Raw genomic sequence first — 13780 nt, 5'->3', positions numbered from 1 at the left:
TATTAGGAAAGGATCTACCACTATTGCAATATCTTTAACTGAATTATTGCTGGTCATATTTAGAATACTGCATCAAGATTGGGTCATTGCATTTTAAAATAAATACAAGAGCTGGATAAGGTGCAGAAAAAAAGCTTTACAAAAAGGCAAATGAGCAACAGTTCCATGAAGGAAGCTTATGAAATTTGGGGCTGAAATATAAACAAGAAAAGACTTGCTAGCTATGTAAAATTATACCTGGCATTCAATAAGCAGCTACAAAGAATATTTTCCTGCAAAATACTGGAATGTAGGGTCAACTTAATAAAATCAGAGAGCTACAATATAACTATCATATAACCTTAACCAAAAATTTGTACACTTCTTTTAATTATTATGAACTTTTTTCATAAAACAAAAGACAAAGCAAAAGAAAGGAAACAAAAAGGAAATTAAAAGTGCAAGAAAAGGGGGGGGAATCCAAAACTATACTTAAGAAGTATATAAATGACTTCCAACTTTCTTTTCCACAGATAATTCAATTTTGTCCCTCCTCCCTCTTAAATGTAAAAGAACAATACACTTCTCTTTGCAGTGGTCATCATTTTTCACTGACAGGCAGCTTCTGGAGGAATGCACATGGAACAATGAGGGAGGAAGTCCCCCCATCTAGACAGACAGATGTCAGTCCTCCAAGGTAGAGGACTTTGGAAACCAAAGACACACAAGTCAATATTACTTTTATTAAATATTACTTTAGCCTCCACCCACTCCTTTCTACTGTCTTCATGAGAATTAAGGAGGGCTATGTTTGAAATGTTTCTCAAATTACATGTTCTGCTCTGAGCTCAGATTTCTTTTATCTTTTATCTGGCCATTGTCTTGGTCTTCCTCCTGTTATTTAAGGTAAGTCTTTTTGTCCATTACAAATATTTTATAATACAAATATTGTGAGAAACTCACTTTCCCCTACTGTATTTGCCATATTTATTGCTGAGGTGCTATTTGCACAAACTTACTCCTGTAACTCCCTCTGCTCCTAAATACTTCACTTGTGCTGATTTTACATGTTGAAATTCTACAAAGTTATTTCACACAGGGTTTGCAGTAATTCTGATGAATCTGTTAGAAATTGTTACTTAATTTGTGTCCTAGATTTTTGAGCAATACCGAAACCAAAATATAAGATGTAAGCTTATCCATAATTTATTTTACCTTTAAATGGCTAACACCTGCCCAGTAAGGCTTTTCCCCTCAAACATGGTTCCCCCCCCAGTTATTTTTATCTGATGAAGTCTTAACTCAAATTCTGCACTGTAGGTTTACAATACACATGGAAAACTCATGGTCTACCAGATGTTAGACAATAATCCCTATCACACCTGAACACAAACCATTTCAATTGATAGAAGAAATCTTAACTACAAAGAGTGAACAATTATTTTCTTGCTCCTGGAGAACACAATCCTTTACATCCATATTATTAACTTAGAATAATAAGCTGTTATTTAAAAATGAATATAAAGGCAAATAATTTTCAGGGTTATGTAGTTTTTGAATATGGTTAGGAAGAGATTGTTCTGACCTTGTGCGGGCAGATAACTTTGCTACTCTGCTACTCTTTGAAACTTCTTTTTTCAGGCTTCCATGCAAACCTGAAAAAATGCTACTGCATTTAGGAATCAACTAAAGTAGAATCACTGACTACTAAATAAGGGACATCTGAAAAAAATGTTTACATAGAAAGTAAGTTACTGTAGTGTAGTAGTTAGATAGTGTAACATAATTTGGTAAATACACACTTTCTTTTTCTAGCAAAAGAAATCTGAGAGCTCAGAGCAGAACATGTAATTTTCCCCACAGAAATGGTTGGATTGTAAATGTCATCATCCTTAGTATTGGTGGGATGGAGGCTAATGAGAGCTGGAATTCATTACTGTAACATCTGGAGAACAATATACTGTGTGCTATATTGCCCAGATTGTTATAATCTAGCATATAATATATTCTCAGAATTAACCACTGTGTTTGCTACAGTCCTTGAAGCATTTAACATACATGATCTGTGATTCCCATCTGAACCACAAATTACCATAAATTTAGTCTAGCATAGTTTAGTCTAGCAAAACCTGTGGGTCATCTTTGGTTCAGGGTGTTATGAAGACCTAGAAAGCCGGAATCATTGAGTGAAATCAATTGGTTAAATTCCGGTTAAATCAAGTATGAGACGTAGCTTTTTGATAACGCAGCCCATACTGTCTGCTTAACACTCAGTCCACAATACAGCCCGTTTTTAAAAGTTCTGTATGCCAAAGGAAGGATTATCTTGATCTGGGATGCAATCACCCGACGATCACTAAATGGTAACAGAAAAGTTCTCTGTATTTCTTTGCTACGGTCTTGGCAATCTTCCAGATGTCTGTAGCCCTACCTAAACTTGTCCCTTTCCTCAGTGCCTGGTAAACCACAGGCTTCCCCGTCCAGCCTCCCTCCGGCGCAACTACAGCTTCAATACTGCACACGATCGCCACCCAGAGGAATCCGACTGAAAGTGAAGCCCTTCCGCAAACATAAAACAGCATTCTAGGAGATGCCATTATCTCTGGAAGGGCGGGGGGGGGGAAGGAAAGAAAGACAATGAAGAGATCGGGAAAACAAAATGCATCTTCTTCAATGAACGGTAGGAAAACAGGGATAAAGATAACACTATGTTTCTTGGACGTGACTGGTTTATTTTTAAGAGACCTAGAAATAGCTGTGGAATACTGACCAGTCCGTGTCCCCCCTCTTATTTTCGGTTGGGCTAGTCGCTCAGTTTTGGAACGTTGATCCTTTACCCCGGAACGAGTCCCGAACCCGAGGCGCAAAGAGCTGCTTCGGAGGGCTTTATTTACCTAAAACGGTGGGCAGACTTTTTAGCTGTGGATGAGGCTTGCCTTTGGCACGTATTTTCCATTTCCAGGACATCGCCACCAATCGTTCCTTGGGACATAGCCCAGATACGGCGCTAACGGTGCCTTGAAAGCAGCTTCATCGCAGCCGTAGTTTTGTCCCACCACGCTATGCACAAGCCACAGCCTTACATCTGTGTCAGTATACAGCCCCCCTTGTTAAACTTTTAATATCGTCTTTTAAATACTTGCTGCCGCCTAGAAGCTGGTTAGCAACTTGGGACACGTTTTCGAGTTTTTAGCTTTATGATTTCGAAGAAGTACAGATTTCGACAGGGATAGAGTTGGAACTCTTAGCAGACAAGGTAAGTGGTGCAGGGGTTCAGAAAAATGCACTTTTAACTCTACTTTTAAATATTAAAATGCTCGCAAGTATTAGAGAGTGTGTTGATTTCGAAGCGTGTTGTTGCATCATGTGTGAGTCTTTGAATATTGAGATTTTCCTTGTGCCCAAATGTGGGATCCCATTTTCTTTTTAATGACATCATCTATCAATTGACTTTCTAAGTACCAGTAGTTGCTGGGATATTATTAATAACTTGTCATGTCTATTTGTCTTCTGATCTTACTGGCTAGATTTTCACAATGGATTAAGCCATGTAGTTTATTGAATGAATTACATTTTGATGTGTTTGCATAACATGCAAAATCAAAAGGCCTGCTTTGCAAACAACATAGCCCACAGTGACAAACCACATTGTGAATTAGTCTCCATAGTTTGCTTCTTTATACCAGTGTATATATAAACACAAATTATTTATTTAATAAATCTAGTTTAATCATAGTTTTCAATTATCCCTCTGTATCCATAATCCAGGATAGTATTTTGTGGTTCCAGTGAAACAGACATTAGTCTGTTGAAGCTTTTCTTATGAGAAATATTGCAACCCTTGTTTTTACTGAGTTTCCCCTTAATACATTTAGCATTTAAATATATCCATCCCTTCTTTTATTTCATGGACCCTATTATAGAATAGAATAAGGCCAGCCTTTATATTGGTCCATTGGAAATGGAGAAAAATAGGTAGCTCAAAATGAGGTCCAATTATAATTGTTACCTTTTAATCTATTAATAACATTCATATCCTTACTATCCTGTATAGAATTTTGCAAGTCTCTTGTTTAAAGTGCAGAAGTTGTGCAATCAGACAGGGAATGGAGACAAGCCTTGCTGTTAAGCTGTAGCTTGTATTTTGGTAGTTCATGTCACTTGGTAGTGGTCTGTTAATACTATATAGATGTGAGTAGAGGAAAAGGATTGATTGACTTTTGTATAATGTGAAAATGGCATTTGAATCTGAGCACTGTTTTCTAAAGCTCCATGCTGCAGTTGCTAAAGTAACTTCCCCACTTTTTGCACATTTTGGATTGTAATATCTATAAGAACATGAATGTTAGGGATGAAAAGAAGTGCAGTTCAACGACTGGAATTCTGGAAGGGGCTAGATTAGATAAGGCTGTCTGCAGGAAATTGACATCTGCTTGTTTTTTTCCCTATGGTTTCTTGATTTTCTGGCTTCCTCTGTTCTCTGGTTGTTTGGAGACTTAAAATATTTTAGTCTTGCTTTGATTTTAAGAAAAAAGTAGAATGTACATATTTTTTTTCTTTTAATGAACAATAAATGGGGTCATGATAAAGTTGAACACGAATTCCCATGTCAGGTGTGCTTACCTTGTCAACTACCAGAACAGCTCTGGAAATAATTGTGTGCATGTATGGGGGGTATATATATATATAAAGCATTGCTCAAAAAAGTTTGCAGTCAGTAATTTGATTATGAAATCACTATGTGAAGAAGAGAGCCAGTTTGGTATAGTACTTAAGGCATCAAGCTAGAATCTTGGAGAATGTGAATTCTGGTCACACCTTGGTTACAAAGCCAGCTGGGTGACCTTGGGCCAGTCCCTCTCTTTTGGCCCTAGGAAATTGTTGTTGTTGTTAGTTGCAAAGTCGTGTCCGACCCATCGCGACCCTATGGACAATGTTCCTCCAGGCCTTCCTGTCCTCTACCATCTTCTGGAGTCCATCTAAGCTCACGCCTACTGCTTCAGTGACTCCATCCAGCCACCTCATTCTCTGTCGTCCCCTTCTTCTATTGCCCTCCACCTTTCCCAGCATTAGGCTCTTCTCCAGTGAGTCCTTCCTTCTCATTAGGTGGCCAAAGTATTTGAGTTTCACCTTCAGGATCTGGCCTTCTAAAGAGCAGTCAGGGTTGATCTCCTCTAGGACTGACCAGTTTGATCGCCTTGCAGTCCAAGGAACTCGCAGGAGTCTTCTCCAGCACCATAGTTCAAAGGCCTCAATTCTTTGCCGCTCAGCCTTTCTTATGGTCCAACTTTCACTGCCATACATTGCAACTGGGAAGACCATAGCCTTGACTATACGCACTTTTGTTGACAGGGTGATGTCTCTGCTTTTTAGTGTGCTGTCTAGATTTGCCATGGCTAGGAAATAGGCAATTGTAAACTGTTTCTAATAAACCGTGCCAAGAAGAGACTTGTCCAGGCAGTTGCCTGGTGTCAAGACTGATTCAAAGGGAAAGAGAGAGAGAGAAGAAAGAATACTAGAGAAAAAAAGTTCTACAAAAAAATATACACAGCCTTTGAGTTAAGAGCACAATTGAACTTTAATTTCTGTTGCCAAGTGAAACAATTGTCCCATTTTATGACCTTTATTGCCACAATTCTTAAGTGAATCACTGAATTTGTTAAGTTAGTAACATGGTTGTAAAGTGAATCTGGTTTCCCCATTGACTTTGCTTGCCAGAAGGTTACAAAAGGTAATAACATGACCCCGGGATACTGCAATCCTCAATACAAATCTGTTGCCAAGCATCTGAATTTTGATCATGTGACCATGGGGATGCTGCAACACTGTGAAGTGAAAAACGTCCATGTCACTTTTTTCAGTGCCATGGTAACCGGATGGTCACTAAACGAACTGTTATTGTAAGTTGAGGACTACTATTACTTTAATACAAAGGCTTTCCACTGCATTGAAAATAACTGTAGACCTCTGTGCTCCCTTCCATAAAAGAACTGAGTTGATTTTTTGCTGCCTCAAATCCCTTAAACCCCCCCCCCCCCATTTCTTATATATTTTAATAGTTGCATCTTTGTAGGTCTTGTGATTAGTGTGCCTATGGAGATTCTCAGTCATCCAGGTCACAGTTATCCCAAAGATGCTTTTTCACAAGGCAGAGAGGTCTCCAAAGAAAAACAAGGAAGTCCAGTTGCCTCGTGAAAAAGCATCTTTGGGATTGTGATTAGTGTATTGCTCTTTTTGCAGGAACTCTTGTCCTCTCTCACTTTCCTGCTCCTGGGCTTCAGATTCCACTGAATTCCAGTTCCACTTCAAAATTACTGCTGGGATGGAGACACACACACACACACACACACACACACACACACACACACACATTGGTGCTTGTTTCCTACTAAATAATTTTTAAAATGTAACCTTTGCAGTTCTTGAAATGAGGCATTCATGAAGCAGACTGCTGCCTTCCCAAAACTTGTTCCTGCTTGCTTTCTAATGTGTTGTATTGGCTTCAGGCATGCCTGTGCATAATGAGTGCTTCTTCATCCAAAAGTGTTCTTAAAATATAGGTTTTCACATTGGCACACATTCATATCTGAATACTGTTTTGCCCCTAGAGCATTTATGGCTCCAAAGTTATCCCCCTCCGCCCCTTCCTTCAAGCACTACATAAAAATGTCTGTGATTTAGTACTGATACCCTTCTTGAGTATATGTTCTCAGAGTGGCTATCAAAGTGCAAAGAAAGCTGTTTCAGATCAGTTGGTTCTCTTTAAAGAAAGCTATTAAAAGGGGAACCTTAAGCAGAACTTGCTTTACTGGCAGATTTCTTTTTCATCATTTTTTTTTTGGGATAGTACAGTAATCATGTTTCCTAAAGCTAAATTGCCTACAGAAGAGCTTGTTTCTCTCCTCTCCCTCTGTGTACTCCCAAATCTCCTCAAGATCAGATTTGACGGAGCTAGGTGAAATTCACCTAATGTTGGATGCTGCCCTTAATCTTTTGGTTCAGATGACAGTTTCTCTATTTTTTTTGCACAATATTATTTCTCAGATATAATTTCCTGTGTCAAGGCTTTTAGCAGATTTCTAGAAGGCTGTTGGATAATTCAGTAAGTTTCATAGAATCTCCTTTTTTCATTTGTGATTCCATTGCTAGCTGTCCCAAAGATGCTTTTTCATGAGGCAACTTGGACTTTCTTGTTTTTCTTTGAAGACGTTTTCACATCTCATCCAAGAAGCTTCTTCTGAGCTGAGAGTCCAGTTGCCTCTTGAAAAAGCATCTTTGGGGCAATTATGACTTGGATGACTAAGAATCTCCGTAGAGATCCATTGCTAGCTATTCTTAAAGCTTTGAAAATGTTAATGTAGAGCAAAGATTAAAAATGGATGGTTTTCCAGTTTGTTGAATTCCCATAATTCTGAGACAGTGTAACCAGTGGTCGCAGTTAAAGAGTGATGTAATCTAATGGCGTGTAGTTCTGATGTTATTAAATCTGCAAGGATAATAATTGACTTAGAAACTGAATTAAATAAAGAAGAAGCCATTTTTTGGCCAACCGTTTGAAACAATTTGAGTTGATACCAATAGAGGAAAATATTTGTATTCAAGATTGAAATGGTTGTTTTCTTGCAGGTGTTTCATTACCCAAACATCATCAACACTGATGAGTACCAAGAACCCCTAATTTAAATTGAATCTGTTACCGTCCCTCGTTAATGGGGATTTTTTTCCCTTCAGGCCAAAGAATGGAGAAAGAGGTAATTTTCAATAATTTAGCTTCTCTCTGTATCTCCCATGTTCCCCAAATCAATTCCAAAAGACAAGAGTGATACACAGGGAGGAGATTTGGTACTTAGGCTTGAGTTTAGATGCCCAAAATTGAACATTTGAAATTGAATGATAGGTGGGTCACAAAGAGTCGAACACGACTTAGCGACTGAACAACAACAGCAGCAAAAACAACAACAGCAAAAAATTAGGAACCATATGCCAATCTTCCCCTAGGGCACAGGTCTGCAACCCGCAGCTCTGGAGCCGCATGTGGCACTTTCAGCCGTCTCCTGCGGCTCCCAGTCCTCTGCCATGTGCAGTCCAAAAAAAAAAGTGGGACTAAAAAAGTTCAACCAATCAATTCAAATACGCAGGGTAGGTGCATATCTCGCCTTGGCTCCACTCTTCAGTCAAACTCTGTTCTGCGCATGCGCGCATGTACGCGCATGTGCACACATTTTTTGCGGCTCCCAGTTTTTCCTTTTGTGAGGGAACCGGTTCCGAGTGGCTCTTTCACTGTTTCAGGTTGCTGACCTAGGGGGATATTGTTGCTACTGCTCTTCTGATTCCAGGGAAATTGATACAGTTCAACATGCCTTTTTTATTGTGGCCTTTCTAAAGAACTCTGAAAGGACATCGAATTCTTCTTTTACCCCATTTTTTTTATACAAGTAGTCCTCACTTAGCAACCATAATTGGTGTCTTGGTAACTAAGCATTGTGGTTGCTAACTGGAAAATTTTATGACCAGAGCAGGCTTATGACTAGTACAGAGTTACAAAACAGATGAATACTGATATAGGTATACAAATAGCTTTAAAGAAAAAAAAGGTTAGGAACAATGAGGTAAGTGTGTAGAATAAGAGTAAGTGATCAAGCATAGGAATTATAGAAACAAATATTTATAAGGATAAGCACAAGCTCAGTGGCATTTAGTTTTTTAAGAAAATGCCCATATCCACTCAATTGCTAATACTCATTGTGCATACATTGGGTCATCCCCAAAAGAATCTGTGTGTCTGAAAGATCATCTTCCATATGAATGTGCACTGATTTTAAATTATGGAAGAGGGGCACCTGCTTTCTAAGAAATGTCAAGAGGCAGCCAAGGAAAAGGGCTTTTCAGTCAGTTAGGACGCTGAGCTTGTCGATCAGAAGGTTGGCAGTTTGGCGGGTCGAATCCCGAGTGCCGCATAGCAGAGTGAGCGCCTGTTACTCATCCCAGCTTCTGCCAACCTAGCAGTTCGAAAGGGCGTAAAAATGCAAGTAGAAAAATAGGGACCACTATGGTGGGAAGGTAACAGCGTTCCATGCGCCTTTGGCATCTAGTCATGCTGGCCACATGACCATGGAGACGTCCTTGGACAAGCACTGGCTCTTCGGCTTTGAAACAGAGATGAGCACCGGCCCCTAGAGTCGGAAACGACTAGCACGCATGTGCGGGGGATCCTTTACCTTTACCTTTATTCAACAGAAAGGCAGGCTTTATTTTTTTTCTGTGCCACTTACCTATAGAATGAGATGCATTTGCTAATCTAAATTAAAATTTAGATTGAGAAATTACAGTAATGTTAAAGGATAAGGAACACTCAGAATATGATCTGTTTGAAAAAAAAATCATTACAGCATTTTTCTTTTTGCAATGCTCTTGGATTCTTCTATGCTCAATTGAAGCAAATCAAGTTCCCTGCAGATCAGATGACACTGTGATTTTGGACGCTTGCCATTTTTTGAAGTTCCCACCGTCCCCCATTGCAATCTTGGATTTTCCTTCAAATAGAAAAAAATCCAGTTCAGGCTTCTGCAGGTGGCAATGTTTCACTGCTTTATGGGAAGCCTGTGTGATTGGAGGGCTTCCTAACTTGTCCTACCTTTTAGCCCCATGGGATCCTGCTTTGATAGACTAATTAACAGTGCAAACACAGAAGTGCAGCCATGCCAGCATAAGGAAAATACATGGCTCCATAGCAATTCTAAAAACGCCAACAAATTTCTCTATTTTTTTAATGAAAGTTGATAAATGTTTTAGCAGAATGAGGATTTTTATTTTATTGGCTACTGGTAACCGAGTATAAATTCTGCCCAACTTGGCCTAAATCCTGACTGGCTATTGTTTTTCTGCAAGTTCTGTAGATTTGCAAACATCCAGATTTGTTTATTCTAATTGTCAGAATAGACAGCTCATCCCTGCTGAATGTTAATAGTGGAACCAGAGACTTGGGTGATGGAAACACTGATTGCCGGGAAGGACTTGACCACTCACATTAGGTGCTTATATTGGGTTATGGACCAAATTAAAGCTCTTTGGTTAACTGAGACATTCCATGGTACTTACGTTTTGCACTTCATTACTTTACTGCAAGATTGCTTTTCAGACTAAATGCATTTGATCACACTTCATCCAGCTTAAAGGATGGATTTAAGATGTCAGCAAAGGGACAGACAGAAAAAAATATAAACACTAAAAGACAAAAGGCATGTGTAATACTCATTTCAAGGCTCCCCATTTGGTCAGCCTCTAGTCTAGTTGCTAACTCCAGCTGAACACAGTTCTGTAGATTTTACTGTCCAATAAATTTCTCTCAGTATGGCATATTTGTTTGTATATCTGCCAGAACCCATGCTCCAAAAAAGAGAAGGGCCAGGTCAAAAAAAATGTCTTAGTGCAAGCCAAACTCCTCTCCTCAAAGCATTAAAGCCACTATGTGCTTGACAAAGCTCAGATGGCTGTTTCAGAGGCTGTACTCAGCCACTTTAGCTCAGCAGCAGCCCCTAATAACTGGGAATGGCCTTTGGGGTGGCTGAACAAGGCTTCCAAAAATGTATCTGCTTTAACACTTCCAAGGATTACCTTCCCTCTCTCAATTCACGAGGCTAACTATTTAGTTAGAAGGAGCAACTTCATTTTCCTCCATGCATGGTTTTTCCCCCCTTTATTCTAAAGGGGAGGCTTGTTCTTGTTATTTCTTCTTTTTTGTACTTAATAGAGTTTTCTGATGGTCCTTGCGATGGGTTGCTTGTATTTCTTGGGAACTGTTTAAAATTATTTAATTATTCAATTCATGTTTTAAATTTTCTTTTAAACATGAATTTCCCGTACTCAGATTTAATTGTTTATAGCAGCTGTCACTGTCTGTACAATTGAAACATTTTTAACACTGGTCAGAAACAGGTGGACCCATTCTGAAAGTTTTAAGCTATGGCGACAGAAATGGTAAAAGATACCACACATATCGTTGAGAATGTGGTTTTGCTATAGAACCAGTTCAGCTTGTATTTCTTTTTTTCCACCAGAAGAAATACAAGCTTTATGCAAACTTATTGGTGGTTAAATAATGATAAATTAAATTGAATTTATTTCTGAGCAGACCTATGTAAGATTTTAAATTGTTGTTTGGAAATGTTTTATTAATTTTACTTTGTTATTTAAATGACCCTCAGTTATAGGTAATAAACAACTGTGCTGAAAATAAAGAGCTGTCCTAATTTTTATATTATGCGGCTGAAGCAATTTCAATTAGGGTCTTAAATATTTCTCCCTGCAATAAATTTCAGCTGCAGTTAGTCATAACTCTAGATAGCGTAGTGCTGGCTATATATTCATCTGAGTAAATGGAAGTTTATTCAGACTTTTCTCTTTTAAGTGAAATCCCTTAAGCATTACACAAGCTAAAACAAATTCCACCATTTGGTTTTCATTAGCCCTGTAACTGAAACGAAAACATATTTAATCCTGGAGCATTTTGAAGTTAATACGCAACTTTGCAGGGGAGGTATTTAACAGTGATATCAGTTGCAAGCCAGTTACATGCCAGTGCCTCAAAACTGTCACTAAGCAAGATGTTTAATTACCTTTAATGTGCACAAGATTACATAGCATGGTAGAAGCAATGAAGAGATTTCAGTGAGGTGAGAGAGAGTTTTGATCACTGAAGTAAACACTTAAAAAAGCACTGTCAATGAAATGCAAGCTGATTTACTAAACTAGCCATCTCCGACCTGGTGGCCTTTGGAAATGTTGAGGTTCAGCTTCTAGAAGTTCTTACCAGCCTAACTAGTGAGAACATTTTTTTGCATTGTATTTTGATTTTTGATCAGTTCGCCAGCCTGATCTGTTTATCTTTTGTGGGAGGCTGTTGGAAACAGAAAATTTAAGTTCAAAAGCATGGTTTTGCGTCATTCCTTCACTCATTAGATTTATGTCCCATCTTTTACTTACATTATTAGACAATTTTCTTCTGTCTTTATCAACAGGCCATTCTCCAATTGACAGCAACAAGCATGCTTTCAAACTTCCAGCATTCTTACCAGCCCCAGTTGGTCATGTGATAATGAAGGAAAGGTCAAAAGACCCCCCCCCTTCCTCCAAAACTCTGGTCTATGTTGGGCGTTATTATTTGCAGTCATTTTTCAATCAGTCTGATGCATAAAGGGTCATGAAAACAGCTTAGTTAGTAAAACCGTCAGAAAATGCTTCCTCTAATGAAACCCAAATGTAGTCATGGGACAAGGCGACTGTGTGAAAAGGGAACCTGGGGCTCATAAGTGTTGGGAATAGATGTGTGTTGAAATATATATACGTATAAGATTTACAGGCATGTCAAAAGACAACAGCTTGGGAAAAGACGAACTTGGGGCAATGTACTAATTATGGTACAATGTACTAATTGTTACTGGAAATTAGGGGCACACTGTGCGCAACTAACTTTCTGGGACAACAACCCAAGCTAATTCAGAACATTTTAATCAGGCAAATAACAAATTTAAATTTGCACACTAAAGCTATGTTTTAAAAGTTGTTTATTTGTTTTAAAATGGGGATGACATCTTTGCACAGATAGCTTGTGTGAGAAATTTAAGAGGAGAGGCATGTCGGTCGATGGTTGTCAAAAATCAGAAGAACTCTGGTGGTACCTTTTCCAACTAGAAATTTTATTAAAAAGCATAAGTTATCATGATCTGCACTTGGCTTAACTAGATATATCAGTTGTTAGTTGGAAAAGGTGCTACCATACTCATGATTTCTTGTATAAGAAAATTAGAGAGTTTGGATCGGGGAGAATTTTCTAAAATAATACATGCAGATATCTATTTTTCACAAATAATGAAGAAATAAATTTCCTAAAGAGTTTAAAACTCTGCTGCCTGCTGAAGGGTATTACTTCAATTCCATTATTTGTAATGAATTGAACATTTCGACAAATCTGTGCGATAGTGCAGGCTTACAAATATTCATTTGCAGAAAGACCTATTGAAACATATGAGATGGATCAGAAATGAGATGAAAGGTTCTCAATATGAAAAGTGCAAGATCAATACCAGGAATTGGCAACTTATTGCTTCTGCTATGTTTGGATTATAGTTTTCCAAATCCCTCACTGTTGGCATGCTGTTTACAGCTTATGACTGTTTCAGGGCAGAGGTTCCCAACTGTTCTAGGTTGGCGGCTTGGAGGGAAAGGAAGGGGGAGGCATGGGGCCGTGTGCACGATAAAAATGGGGGCAGCTCGAGCGCGCCCGTGATGGTTGGGGCAGACCTAGTGCCTGCGCGACACTCAGGGCAGCGCTAGTGTGATTGGGGGAGGGGGAGTGCCCACACGTGTGTACTCTGGCCAGCCGTTCATGCGGCCCAGTGGCCAAGAGGCCACGGCCCGGTAGTGGGCAGTGGCCCACAGGCTGGGGACCCCTGTTTTAGGGCACTATCTGGCTTTTTGCTGATCTGGAAAATGAGGTTTTGATATGAGAACATAGGATTTTAGATTGGGACAAAGGGTTAAAAACAAACAGAGAGAAGGAGTAAAGAAAGTGTAAGGTAAATTGGACGAGTCTTATAAAATAAGCTGTTGTATTCTGGGCTTTGCTAGGAAGTCATTGTTATCTTACCTGTCACTGAAGTGACAAATACTATATTTAACTTCTGAGAGGGATTTCTTCTTTAACAAACATATGATTTTATAAATATATAAAGTGTATACTATTATGGGGAAAAATATTGGGTGGGTGGCCAGCTCTATTGTAGATACACCTTCTGAATAATTA

At 38.9% G+C, this 13780-nt stretch overlaps 1 protein-coding gene across 2 annotated transcripts in view; it reads left to right on the top strand.

The window, feature by feature from the left end:
• Positions 1–2835: 2835 nt before the first annotated feature.
• DISP1 (dispatched RND transporter family member 1) overlaps positions 2836–13780 on the top strand; it is a gene marked incomplete at its 3' end in the record, with an annotated part of 70697 nt that continues 59752 nt past the window's right edge. Inside the window, exon 1 of one of the 2 annotated variants that reach the window (XM_083350717.1) lies at positions 2836–3235. The remainder of the gene's footprint in view (positions 3236–13780) is intronic. The other variant, XM_083350718.1, reaches the window with a different exon arrangement.

The sequence above is a fragment of the Vipera ursinii genome (genome assembly GCF_947247035.1).
Source record: "Vipera ursinii genome assembly, chromosome: 1".
In the NCBI taxonomy this organism is placed as follows: domain Eukaryota; kingdom Metazoa; phylum Chordata; class Lepidosauria; order Squamata; family Viperidae; genus Vipera; species Vipera ursinii.
Note: the sequence above shows the minus strand (reverse complement) of the source record. Positions and strands in the feature narration are given on the sequence as shown.